Genomic DNA, 10772 nt, shown 5'->3' with positions numbered 1-10772 from the left:
TGACCAGGGGTCAAACCCTGGCCCTATGCACTGGAAGCTTGGAGTCTTAGCCAGTGGGCCACCAGGGAAATCCCCTTACTTTCTTTTTCCTGATTTGAACTATTGTTTGAACTTTTGTGTATAAAATCTTTTTATTTTACTATTAGTTTTCAAAACTAATAAAATCATGTTTGTGAAGTTGAAATCATGAGTCTTCCATAACTCCTTAGTACAGTGGTGTGAAGTGGTGAGAGATTGAATACAGCTGTGGGATAAACATGAGTATGTTTTCATTTATCCATCTCGTGAGCATATGTTGAGCACCTACTGTACACCAGGACTCAAAGAAGGCAGGACTCTTCCCCTTGAGGACCTTTGCATCCAGTGAGGAAGACAGGTCCATAAGCCAGAGCTTCAAGGATCTAAGGTTACAGGCTCCAGGGCCCAGAGGAGAGACATGCAAACCAGGATGAGGGTGGGGGTGGGGGTGGGGTGGGGCAGGGCGCAGATGAAGAAAAACTTCTCAGAAGAAGCCAATCTTTTTTGTTTGCTTTGTTTTTTTAATGTTTACAATGTTGTGTTGGTTTCTGCCATACAAAAATGCAAAGCTGCACTCACCCTCTCACCCTCTGCGATGGCCCACACTCTGTGGAGAGTGCTTCTCTCTGAATCTGAATAAATCTACTTCTTTCCTATCAAAAACAAACAAAAAATGCAAAAGGAAAATGAAAAGTCTTCATCGTTCAGTCGAGTCTGTTTGTGACCCCATGGACTGTAACCCACCAGGCTCCTCTGTCCATGGAATTCTCCAGGCAAGAATACTGGAGCAGGTAGCCATTCCCTCCTCCAGGGGATCTTCCACTCCTGGGAATGGACCCAGGTCTCCTGCATTGCAGGCAGATTCTAATCAGCCATAATTATACACAGAGCCCCTCACTCTTGAGCCCCCTGCCTTCCCCCCACCCCACCCATCTAGGTCATCCCAGGGCACTACGCAGGCTAGTGTGTGTATGTTGATGCCACCCTGCTCTCTCCCTGCCCCCGCCGTGTCCACAGGTCAGCCGTCTACATCTGTGGCTCCATTCAGAAGCGGCCCGTCTTGAGTGAGTTCTGAAAGACCAGGAGGAGTTAATGTTTGAAGCCCTGTGTGGGTGGAGAGAACTCCAGACAGAGGAAATCCTTTCAAGGGTGACCAAGAAGCTGACTGATGACTGAAGAGCACTCTTTCTAAAACTAAAGCTGCCCCACACTGTGGGGATGGTGACAGGACTCCCCTTTCGGAAGGAAACCTCCTGTTGGGCTCTGCAGAGATCAGGGCGGCAACAAGGGCTAGAGGAGAGAGGCCGGCTGGAGGGCTGCAGGACGGGGTGACACTGTGGGAAGAGCATCTTCGCAAAAGCTGTGACTTTTAACTGCAGAAGGTGGACAGGAAGGGAGGGCTGGGGGTGGAGGGGGAGAGGCCTGGTTGGGAGGACGGCTGGAAGGGGCCACCTTGGAGGAATGACAGCAGGGAGCCCAGGGACCTCTGATCACTGATGTCGGATCATGAAGAGTTGTTTCCAGGCGTTTTCATTCCTTCTGTGACATCTCAGGGTTGCAGAAATGTGTATCAGCCTTTACATCCTGGTGTTATCTTTTTGTGTGTGAAAGGTCATCTTGAGGAATGAAGCAGGGGCCGGGCCTGTGTGCAGAAGACAGTGACCATGGAAAAGATCCCAGCCAGGAGGCCCTAGAAGAGGAGCCCAGTGAGGGGACAGGTTCTGGATTTCTTGCAGTCATGTTATTATGTTTTTAGTAGGTATACTCTCTTTTTTTAACCATTTTCGAAAAATGATGGACTGACTGTGGCCGAACTGGGTCTTTGTTGTTGCCTGGGGGCTCTCTCCAGTTTCTGTGTGCGGGGGGCCCCTCTCCAGCTGTGATGCGAGGGCTGCTCACCGCGGTGCTTCCTCTTGCTGCAGAGCACAGGCCCTAGGCCTGCAGGCTCAGCAGTTGCGGCCCTCAGGCTTTGTTGTGGGATCTTCCCGGACCAGGCATCGAACCCGTGTCCCCTGCATTGGCAGGTGGATTCTTATCCACTGGACCACCAGGGAAGTCCTTGCGGTCACTTTAGAAGGAGACTCAAATTATTTCATTGGACAATGAAAGGAAACAGTGACCGTGAAACCGTGGAAATGTTTTTGGGTTAGAGAAGAAAAAGAAAAATCTCGAGCACCCGTGCCTGACAAGGCGTGAGGGTGAAGGAAAGGAAAACTCGATTCCACACTGTGAAGGTTCTGACCAGGAGGAAGAGCTGCTGCGGGTGAAGAGGACAGAGTGGAGGTGTCGGCTGCGGGGAGAGAGGGGACCGTGGAAGCCTGCTGGGAGCACCCAGCAGGTGTTGCCACCAGTCACCCAGGACGCCAAGACCTGTCAGAGCTGCTCAGCAAGGTTTAAGAGCCTGGTTGCCATGGGAAGAGAAAGAAGCTGAGCGAAAAGCTGGCGGTGGGGTGAACCTAGAAAAAAGTTAACATCATCAAGTAAGAAAAGAAGGATGGGAGCTGAGAAATGTTCATGGTTTACAAGTTGGTGGCCTCTTCTGGAGTAATTGCAGGAGACTGGATTACAGACCAGTGCTTTGTGGGAAAGCCTGGCAGCAGTCAGACAGATTTGTCCCCAAGATAGAAGGAAGGAAAGAAGACGCCCAGAGAGAGAAGGTCATGCGCAGGCCTGGTGTTGGCCTGGCTTTGCTGTGTTTGTTTCTGCAAAGACAAACATCGCTGCGTGTTTCTAATTAAAGAGGCCATGGACAAAAAGGGAATTGAAGATGCTGGAGAGAAAGCAAAGGTTAACGTCATTCTCAAGGAGTCTGGATGCTCGGAACCCGGCATAAAAGTCAAGAAACTCACCTTTCTTTAAAACAGACGGGAAGTCGAGGGGGTAGTGACAGAGGGGCCAGAGGTGGGAGGCGCGTCTGACACAGTACCCCCGGGGGAGGAGGCAAGGAGGACACAGATGGATTGCAGACAGTTGTGAGGAGCTTTGGGATTCCAGAACATATTCAGCATGCGTAAAGGGCGAGCAATAGAGAAGGTCTTCCGTCTCGACAGACAACGAACAGGTAGGAGCTTGTAACTGAAAACCGCCACACTGCCGGACCTCTGGACAGTGTGGGTCTTGGGTGAGCGGGAAGGGGTCAGAGTGCCAGCACCCAGGCCTAGAAGGAGAAAGGCTGCTTTTACGTTGGGACCACCAGGACCTGATGCACGAGCTTAGCTCTGTGCCCTGCGTCCCCGGGAGGCCCAATGAAACGTCAGTGTTGACGATGCTGTGACATTAACTCTCCCACGGGCCTCGTTTCCCTGTCCGTGAAATAGGAATGATGATGACTGTACCGTGTATGTGTGCTGGAACTTTTAAGATTAGTTCTTTGAGAGTTGCAGATAAAGGGTATGGTGAAAGCTCCAGGTGTTGAGTGAGACATGGGCAGTTTCACATATATATTTAGCGTATATGTTTCTCTACTCAGAACACTGCCTTCAACGGGCGACAGAAACGTGTCAATCAAAAGTGTCCACACACGTCAGAACACCCAAAAAGTCTACAAACAAGGGCTGGAGAGGGTGTGGGGAAAGGGAGCCCTCCCACACTGTCAGTGGGAAGGTAACTCGGTGCAGCCACTGTGGAGAACAGTGTGGAGGGTCCTTAAAATACTGTCAGTAGGGACTTGCCTGGCGGTCCGGCGGTTAAGGCGCCCTGCTTCCACTGCAGGGCATTTGATCCCTGGGGAGGGAACTAAGATCCCGTGTGCCCCCACCCCCCACACACACGCAACAGAGCCGCTGTATGATCCAGGAATCCAGTTCCTAGGAACATGTCCGCCTCTGTGACCCCATGGACTGCAGCCAGCCAGGCCCCTCGGTCCATGGGATCCTCAGGCAGCCATACTGCAGTGGGCTGCCACGCCCTCCTCCAGGGGATCTTCCCGACCCAGGATCGAACCTGTATCTCTTGTGTCTCACAGTGGCAGGCGGGCTCTTTAGCACAGTGCCACCTGCCACGAGTTCCCTTGTTGTTCCCAAACAAAGATGTATTTAATATCTTGTAATAAACTCTAATGGGAAATAACTTCTAAAAGGAATATAGTTATATACCTGTATGTATAACCGAATCACTTGCTATGCACCTGAAACATTGTAAATTTACCGTGCTTCAGTTTTTTAAAAAAAGATAAAAGAAAAAACAGTGGCTTTTCCTTGATGCCTGACTGACTGACCAATATCACGGCAGTGACAAATGACGCATTAGTGTAATTTAAGTGATGAAAACGCTAGAGAGTAGTCCCGCTCTCTGCAACTAGAGAAAACTCTCACAGCAATGAAGACTCAGTTCAGCCATAAATAAATTAATTTTTAAAAAGACATCATAGACCCAAATGTCGATCCAAGACTATAAAACTTCTAGAAGAAAGCACGGGTGAAAATATTTGTACAGGCACAAAAAGCATTTACTATAAAAGAAAAAAAATGAAAAATGGACTCATTAAAAGCAAAAACTTTTGTTCATCAAAAAGCACAGTGTTGTATGAAAGGAGAGAAGGTTAGCACTCCCCTTGACAAGGATGGAAGAGACTCTCGGGCCTGACAACGTGCATGTGGTTAAGGCATTGCCGCTACTTCGTGGCATCTAACCACCGTTTTCAGAAGACATACAGATGGCTAACAAACACATGAAAAGATGCTCAACATCGCTCATTATTAGAGAAGAGCAAATCAAAACTACAATGAGATATCACCTCACACTGGTCAGAATGGCCATCATTAAAAGTTTACAAACAATAAATGCTAGAGAGGGTGTGGAGAAAAGGGAACGCTCTTGCGCTGTTGGTTGGGAATGTAAATTGATACAGCCACTGTGGGAAAAGGTATGGAGATTCTTTAAAAAACTAGGAATAAAACCATCAGATGACCCAGCAATCCCACTCCTAGGCATATACCCTGAGGAAACCAAAATTGAAAGAGACACATGTATCCCACTGTTCATTGTAGCACTATTTACAATAGCTAGAACGTGGAAGCAACCTAGACGTCCATCAGATGACTGGATAAAGAAGTTGTGGTACATATATGTAATGGAATATTACTCAGCCATAAAAAGGAACACATTTGAATCCATTCTAATGAGGTGGATGAACCTAAAACTTATTATACACAGTGAAGTGAGTCAAAAAGAGAAAGATAAATACCTTATTCTAATGCATATATACGGAATCTAGAAAAATGGTACTGAAGAATTTATCTACAGGGCAGAAATGGAGAAACAGACATAGAGAATAGACTCATAGACATGGGGAGAAGGGAGGAGAGGGTGAGACGTATGGAAAGAGTAACATGGAAACTTACATTACCATGTGTAAAATAGATAGCCAACGGGAATTTGCTGTCTGGCTCAGGAAACTCAAACAGGGGCTCTGTTTCAACCTAGAGGGGTGGGGTGGGAGGGAGATGGGAGGGAAGCCCGAGGTGGGTCTCTCAGGCGGGTCATAGATGGGCACAGGCTTTGTCCCAGGCTCAGCCCCACCCCCTGTCCCTCTCACTAGACTTCAACCCTCGCTCCAGAACAGTCACCGCTGGCCACTCACCAATCCCTGCCGGCCCCTGGGCAGCATGGACTGGACTCGGGCAGCAGGCGGTGAGCCTGAAACAAAGCCATCAGCGCTTCCCCCAGGGGGCCGGGCTCCTGCAGGGTCACCAGACCGCACAGTGGCACCATCAGGATATCTGGGAGGAGTGGGCGTGATGCAATTTCTCTAGAGGAGGATCGGGCGCCTGGGAGACTCAGAACTCTGGGCGACAGGAGCGGGTGGGGGTCCCACGGCCCAGTGTGTGCAGCCTGTCGGGCCCTTTCCCTTCCAGTCACGTGGCCTCTTCTTTAGTTAACCAACACACACAGAACATTTATAATTTCCCACGTGAGCCAAGAAACGCAGAGCAGATGACCCGCGGGCCAGCCAGGCGCCAGGCCGCGGCCGCGGTGCGACCCCCCACGGCCTCTAGAAAGCGGCCTCTGGCGCTGGTTCATGGAGGATCTCAGGGTTTGGACTGAGCGCCTGGCTGAGCTTGAGGACCACCTCCGTCACCAGGGAAGTGCTCCAACTTCTGCCCGCTGGATGGGTTGCATCACCACTTTGAAAGACTCTCCTGGAGGAGATTTCAAGCAACAAACCAGACACCCTTAGGCAGCTGGGGCCTTCATACCATGCAAAGTCCCTGCTCAGCCCTTTCCTTTTCCTCTCCATGGCGCTGCTCTCCCCAGAACCAGGTCCCTCGGATCTCCAGAGGAGGAAACAGGCTCAGAGACAAGGCAGACCGGTGCCCGAGGCAGCCTCTGGGGCCTGGGAACAGGAAAGAACGGAGTGGTTCCTGGGGGCGAGGCCTCCTCCAACGGATCGCCACTTGCTCTGCAAAGGAGTGCCAGCAGCTCGGGTCCCTTCCCTTAGAGCTCAGACCCACTGCCTGGACACAGAGCACCCGGCTGAGAAGAGGAGGAAGCGAAGCCTGCCGGTCCCAGAAATCTGCCGCCTGGCATAGCCCTTCCTACCCTCCAAGAAGGCAAAGCAGAGGAAAGGAGCACGGGTTCTGTAACTGAAGCTAACACGGATCCTTGCTCGCTCTTGAAAGCTTCTCCAACGGACGACCTCTCCAGCAGCACCCCTGCAGAATGACCAGTAAGCTGCCGTACTCCCCTCACCTCCCCCCACTATTTTTTTACTTTATTTTATCTCAACATATTTGACTTTTTTAAAAAGTTATTTATTTTTAATTGAAGGATAACTGCTTTGCAGGACTGTGTTGGTTTCTGCCAAACGTCCACAGGAATCAGCCGTAGACATGTATATGTCCCCACCCTCCCGAGCCTCCCTCACACACCCGACTACTCTGAAGCCCAGATGAACCTGGAAAGGGCTGTCTGGTTGAAATGGAACCTATGGTCACAGGACCGAGCTTCCCCGGCACATAGCCACCAGCAAGTGGAGGCCCCCCAGACGGAGCCAGGGCTCCCAGGTCTGCCAAGGTTCAGGCAAACAAACCAGGGCAGCCCCCTGACACCCCCTAGCTCTAACGGACTGCCCCTTCAACACAGACCCTGCCCCCCTACCCCGAGTTCTTAATTTTTCAGAATATGGGAAAATTGAAAAACCAGTCGAATGAACATGTATCTTCACCTCCACTCGCCAGCTGCTGCCACCTCCCACAGCTCAGTCTCTTTCTTCCTTTTCCGGTTTTTGCTGAACCATCTGAATGCAGGTTACATTTGGCCTCCAGCTATCTTAGCACGTATGATCTCTTGAGGAAAGCTTCCTATATAGCCTCAATACTGCCATCACTCGTAAGAAAAGCAACATTCATTCAAGAACATGATCTAATATGTAATTGCAGGGGGCTTCCCAGGTTGCGCTAGTGGTAAGGAACCCACCTGTCAATGCTGTGCGTGAAGAGGAAGAAGAAAAAGAGACACAGGTTCGATCCCGGGGTCGGGAAGACCCCCTGGAGGAGGGCGTGGCAACCCACTCCAGTATTCTTGCCCGGAGACTCCCCAGGACAGAGGAGCCTGGAGGGCTACAGTCCGTGGGGTCACAGAGAGTCAGACACGACTGAGCATGCATGTACCTAGAGTGAACCACCCCAAAATGTACCACTTCGCATGCGCATTGTTTGAGCCAAAGGCAATTAAGAGGCGCAGACTCAAGAAAACTTTCCTACTGCTCCTTAACTGCCTAAAAGAGTCTAGACAAGTGCCTGGCCTAGAAAAAGAGCTAGTCCTGGAGAAATCTGTACGGCAGGGCGGACCCCTGGAAGAGATGGGCCTTGGACCCACACACTTGTCCCTCTCACCCTCCTGTGAAGCCCCCCCCCGCCCCGCCTCCTTTGGAACCCAGACTGACTCCTGCCCATCTCCTTCGCTTGGGGGGGCGTAGACGTCTCAGCTCCCTGCCTGCCGTGGAGTCTTGTGCTTTTATGGGACCCCCACAGGGACGGAAGGTGCTTTTTACCTGTTATCTGTCTTATGTCAGTTTGACTGTTAGACTGGCCAAAGAACCTACAAGAGGAAGGAAAGATTTTTCTCCCCAACAGAATCCCCAGCTGTGTCCACAGCGTCTTCACTTTGTTCTGAGGTCGTGGAGGAGGAAGATACTCCCAGTCTGTCCAAGGGAGGCCTGGTGTGGAGTGGAGTGGACGTGGGGGAACAGGGGCATCCCAGGGCCGGTGCCCACGCGGGGGTCACCTCGGGTCAGCTCTCCAGTCTGGACAGAAGGCCTGCTCCCTCTTGTTCTCAAGTCCCCTGGCTGCGAGGGGACCGCTCTGTCCAGCTATGCCCCAGCACCTGTGTCTCCTGTACCCCGTGCCCTGGAAATCAGGCCCTTTGGATGTAAACCCTCCCAGGCCTCTCCTCCCTGGGGATGTCCATCAGCATCGCCGTGGCCCGAACTGTCCCAGTGCTGTCTACCCCTCCAGCCAGCACCCACAGCCCCGTGCCCAACCCCCAGCGCCTTCCAGGGTCTGAGGCACATAGTAGGTCTCTGCAAACATTTATGGACTAGGTGGGTGAATGTGTGCTGACACCTTCCAGCACCCAGAGGCTGGAGATGGTGGTCTACGAGAACCTTGGCCAGAGGACTCGTTCCAGCTGGAGGGGTGCTGACGGCCAGCTCGGGGCCCAAAGAGCAACCTAGGGGGCCGGGGGTGACTGTGCAGCACCCCTGGACAGCCGGGCAGCACAGGGCGGCCGGAGGGCAGCCTGCTGACTGGGGTGGGGGAGCTCCCAGAGTGCGAGCTCCGGGGGCGTCGGGCTCAGAGGGCTGAGCCCCTCGGGGGGATGCAGGCGCTGGGGGTGGGCTGCCTTCCCGTGACCCCGCCCTCCGGAGGTCCCCTGTGCTGTGCAGGCGGAGGAGGGCCACGCAGACGTCTCCCAGTGCCCGGGTCCCGGGCCGGCTCCTGTCCTGGGTCCGGTTCGTCCTCTGATGGACTCAGGGGACCACTGGCTCCCCAGCCGGCTCGGCCAACGGTCACCCTCCCGGAAGGAGAGGCCTCCCTGTGTTTGGGGGGGTGCCGGGATGCAGGTAGACCACCAGCCGCTCAGAGGTGTTTAGAGATGAAGCTTCTCTGGCTGGGGTCGCAGGAGCCTCCAGGGCTCTGAGAGCTGGCCCCCAAAGGCCCACCAAAGGGACCCCACCGGGCGCACGTCTGCACACCTGACGACATCTTGCACAGCTGCGTTAGCCATCGACACGGGCCTGTGTTTTCCAGAAAGAAGGAAGGCCTGGAAGCCCGCCCGCCGCCCTCACTCAGACACCATCCGGCTCTCAGACCCACGGCCATCACCAGGATGACCCCAGGAAACCTCACACCGCTCAACAGATGAGAAGGACAACTTCAGACAGCCACGCGCGAGGGCTGAAAGGAAGGCGAGCTCTTGTCTCTTATCCGCACCTTTTTCATGCAGACTGAAAGCAGTCACAGAGCTGGAAAGCCAGGGCGGCTGCGAGGTTCGCTCGCTGGAGTCACGCTGCTCCCCAGGTGGTTTCCCGGGGGCGGGCGGCTCGCCGCCTGGCTCCAGGCCCCTTTCTCTGGGCATCAGGTGACGGAAGTCTCGCTTACCTGACCTGACAGGCGAGCAAGCCCGGTGTCCGTGCCCAGCTCTCCCGGGTGCCCGGCGCCCGCTGGCCGCAGTCCACATTCCTTTCCTTTCTGTCTGCGCCCACGTGGCTCTCGGCGCCCTTACAGCAGCTGGACGCCCTTCGTCTTTCTAGCCCCTCATCACTTGGCAAATACTCATGGTATTAGCAGGATTTGTGGGTCAGGACGATAGAAGCAGAGGAACCAGATCCAACTGGACGACGTTTAAATCCTTTCGGAGCCAAAGAGCTGCAGCTGCGTCTGGAGGGGGCTGTTGGCCAGTGTCCCTGTGGGGCTGCCGGGCGTGTTCCAGCCCTGCCAGGAGAGCCGAGATCCTCCAGGCCTCCATCAGCTGGTGGGCAACCCCCCCCCGTCCTGATGGGGGTGGTTCCTGGTCCTTAGGGAACTCAGGGCTCTGGGGTGATGGGGGGTCAGGGGGGCATGTTTCCTGGTCCTTAGGGAACTCAGAGCTCTGGGGTGACGGGGGGCAGGGGGTGGTTCCTGGTCCTTAGGGAACTCAGGGCTGTGGGGTGGAAGCCTCAGTTCTGCTGGGTCAGCAGACGATTGTTTCCAGGGAGGATTTGGTAGAAACTGCCCTGCCCTGCCTACACTTTCCCGGCTTTGTTCTCTAGAATTAAGCCTCAGGTTCTAGGTTCTTGGCCATTTAGAACTATACGCTGATTACAACAAAGTAAAATAAATGTAACTTGTTACATCTGTTAAGATCAGAGAAGATCTTGGAGTGATGGGAAATTAATTCTTTTTCCCCCCAAAGTTGTTCTAATTATACTACTCATTTGAAAAGACCCTGATGCTGGGAAAGATTGAAGGCAGAAGGGGACGACAGAGGATGAGATGGTTGGATGGCATCACTGACTCAATGGACATGAGTTTGGGTAAACTCCGGGAGTTGGTGATGGACAGGGAGGCCTGGTGTGCTGCAATCCATGGGGTCGCAAAGAGTCGGACACGACTGAGCAACTGAACTGAACTGAGAATGAAGACAGCATCCCAGCTCGGCTCTGGCCAATGGGGCGAGGTGAAGGGTAACGTGGCAGACTTCGAGCACTTTCTTTAAGATGCCCCAGGCCTCCTGCAGCAGGGCCTGGACTCCCCTCCTCTGCCCCCTGCCCCGTC

General features: G+C 53.4%; 1 non-coding gene across 1 annotated transcript; it reads left to right on the top strand.

The window, feature by feature from the left end:
- The first annotated feature begins 4535 nt into the window (after positions 1-4535).
- Positions 4536-4660, top strand: LOC145524967 (U6atac minor spliceosomal RNA). The gene has a single exon (XR_014067996.1). It is a non-coding gene; the product is annotated as a U6atac minor spliceosomal RNA (small nuclear RNA).
- The last annotated feature ends 6112 nt before the right edge of the window (positions 4661-10772 follow it).

This window comes from Giraffa tippelskirchi, chromosome 10, assembly GCF_054371585.1.
Source record: "Giraffa tippelskirchi isolate mGirTip1 chromosome 10, T2T-mGirTip1v1.2.pri, whole genome shotgun sequence".
Lineage (NCBI taxonomy): Eukaryota > Metazoa > Chordata > Mammalia > Artiodactyla > Giraffidae > Giraffa > Giraffa tippelskirchi.
Note: the sequence above shows the minus strand (reverse complement) of the source record. Positions and strands in the feature narration are given on the sequence as shown.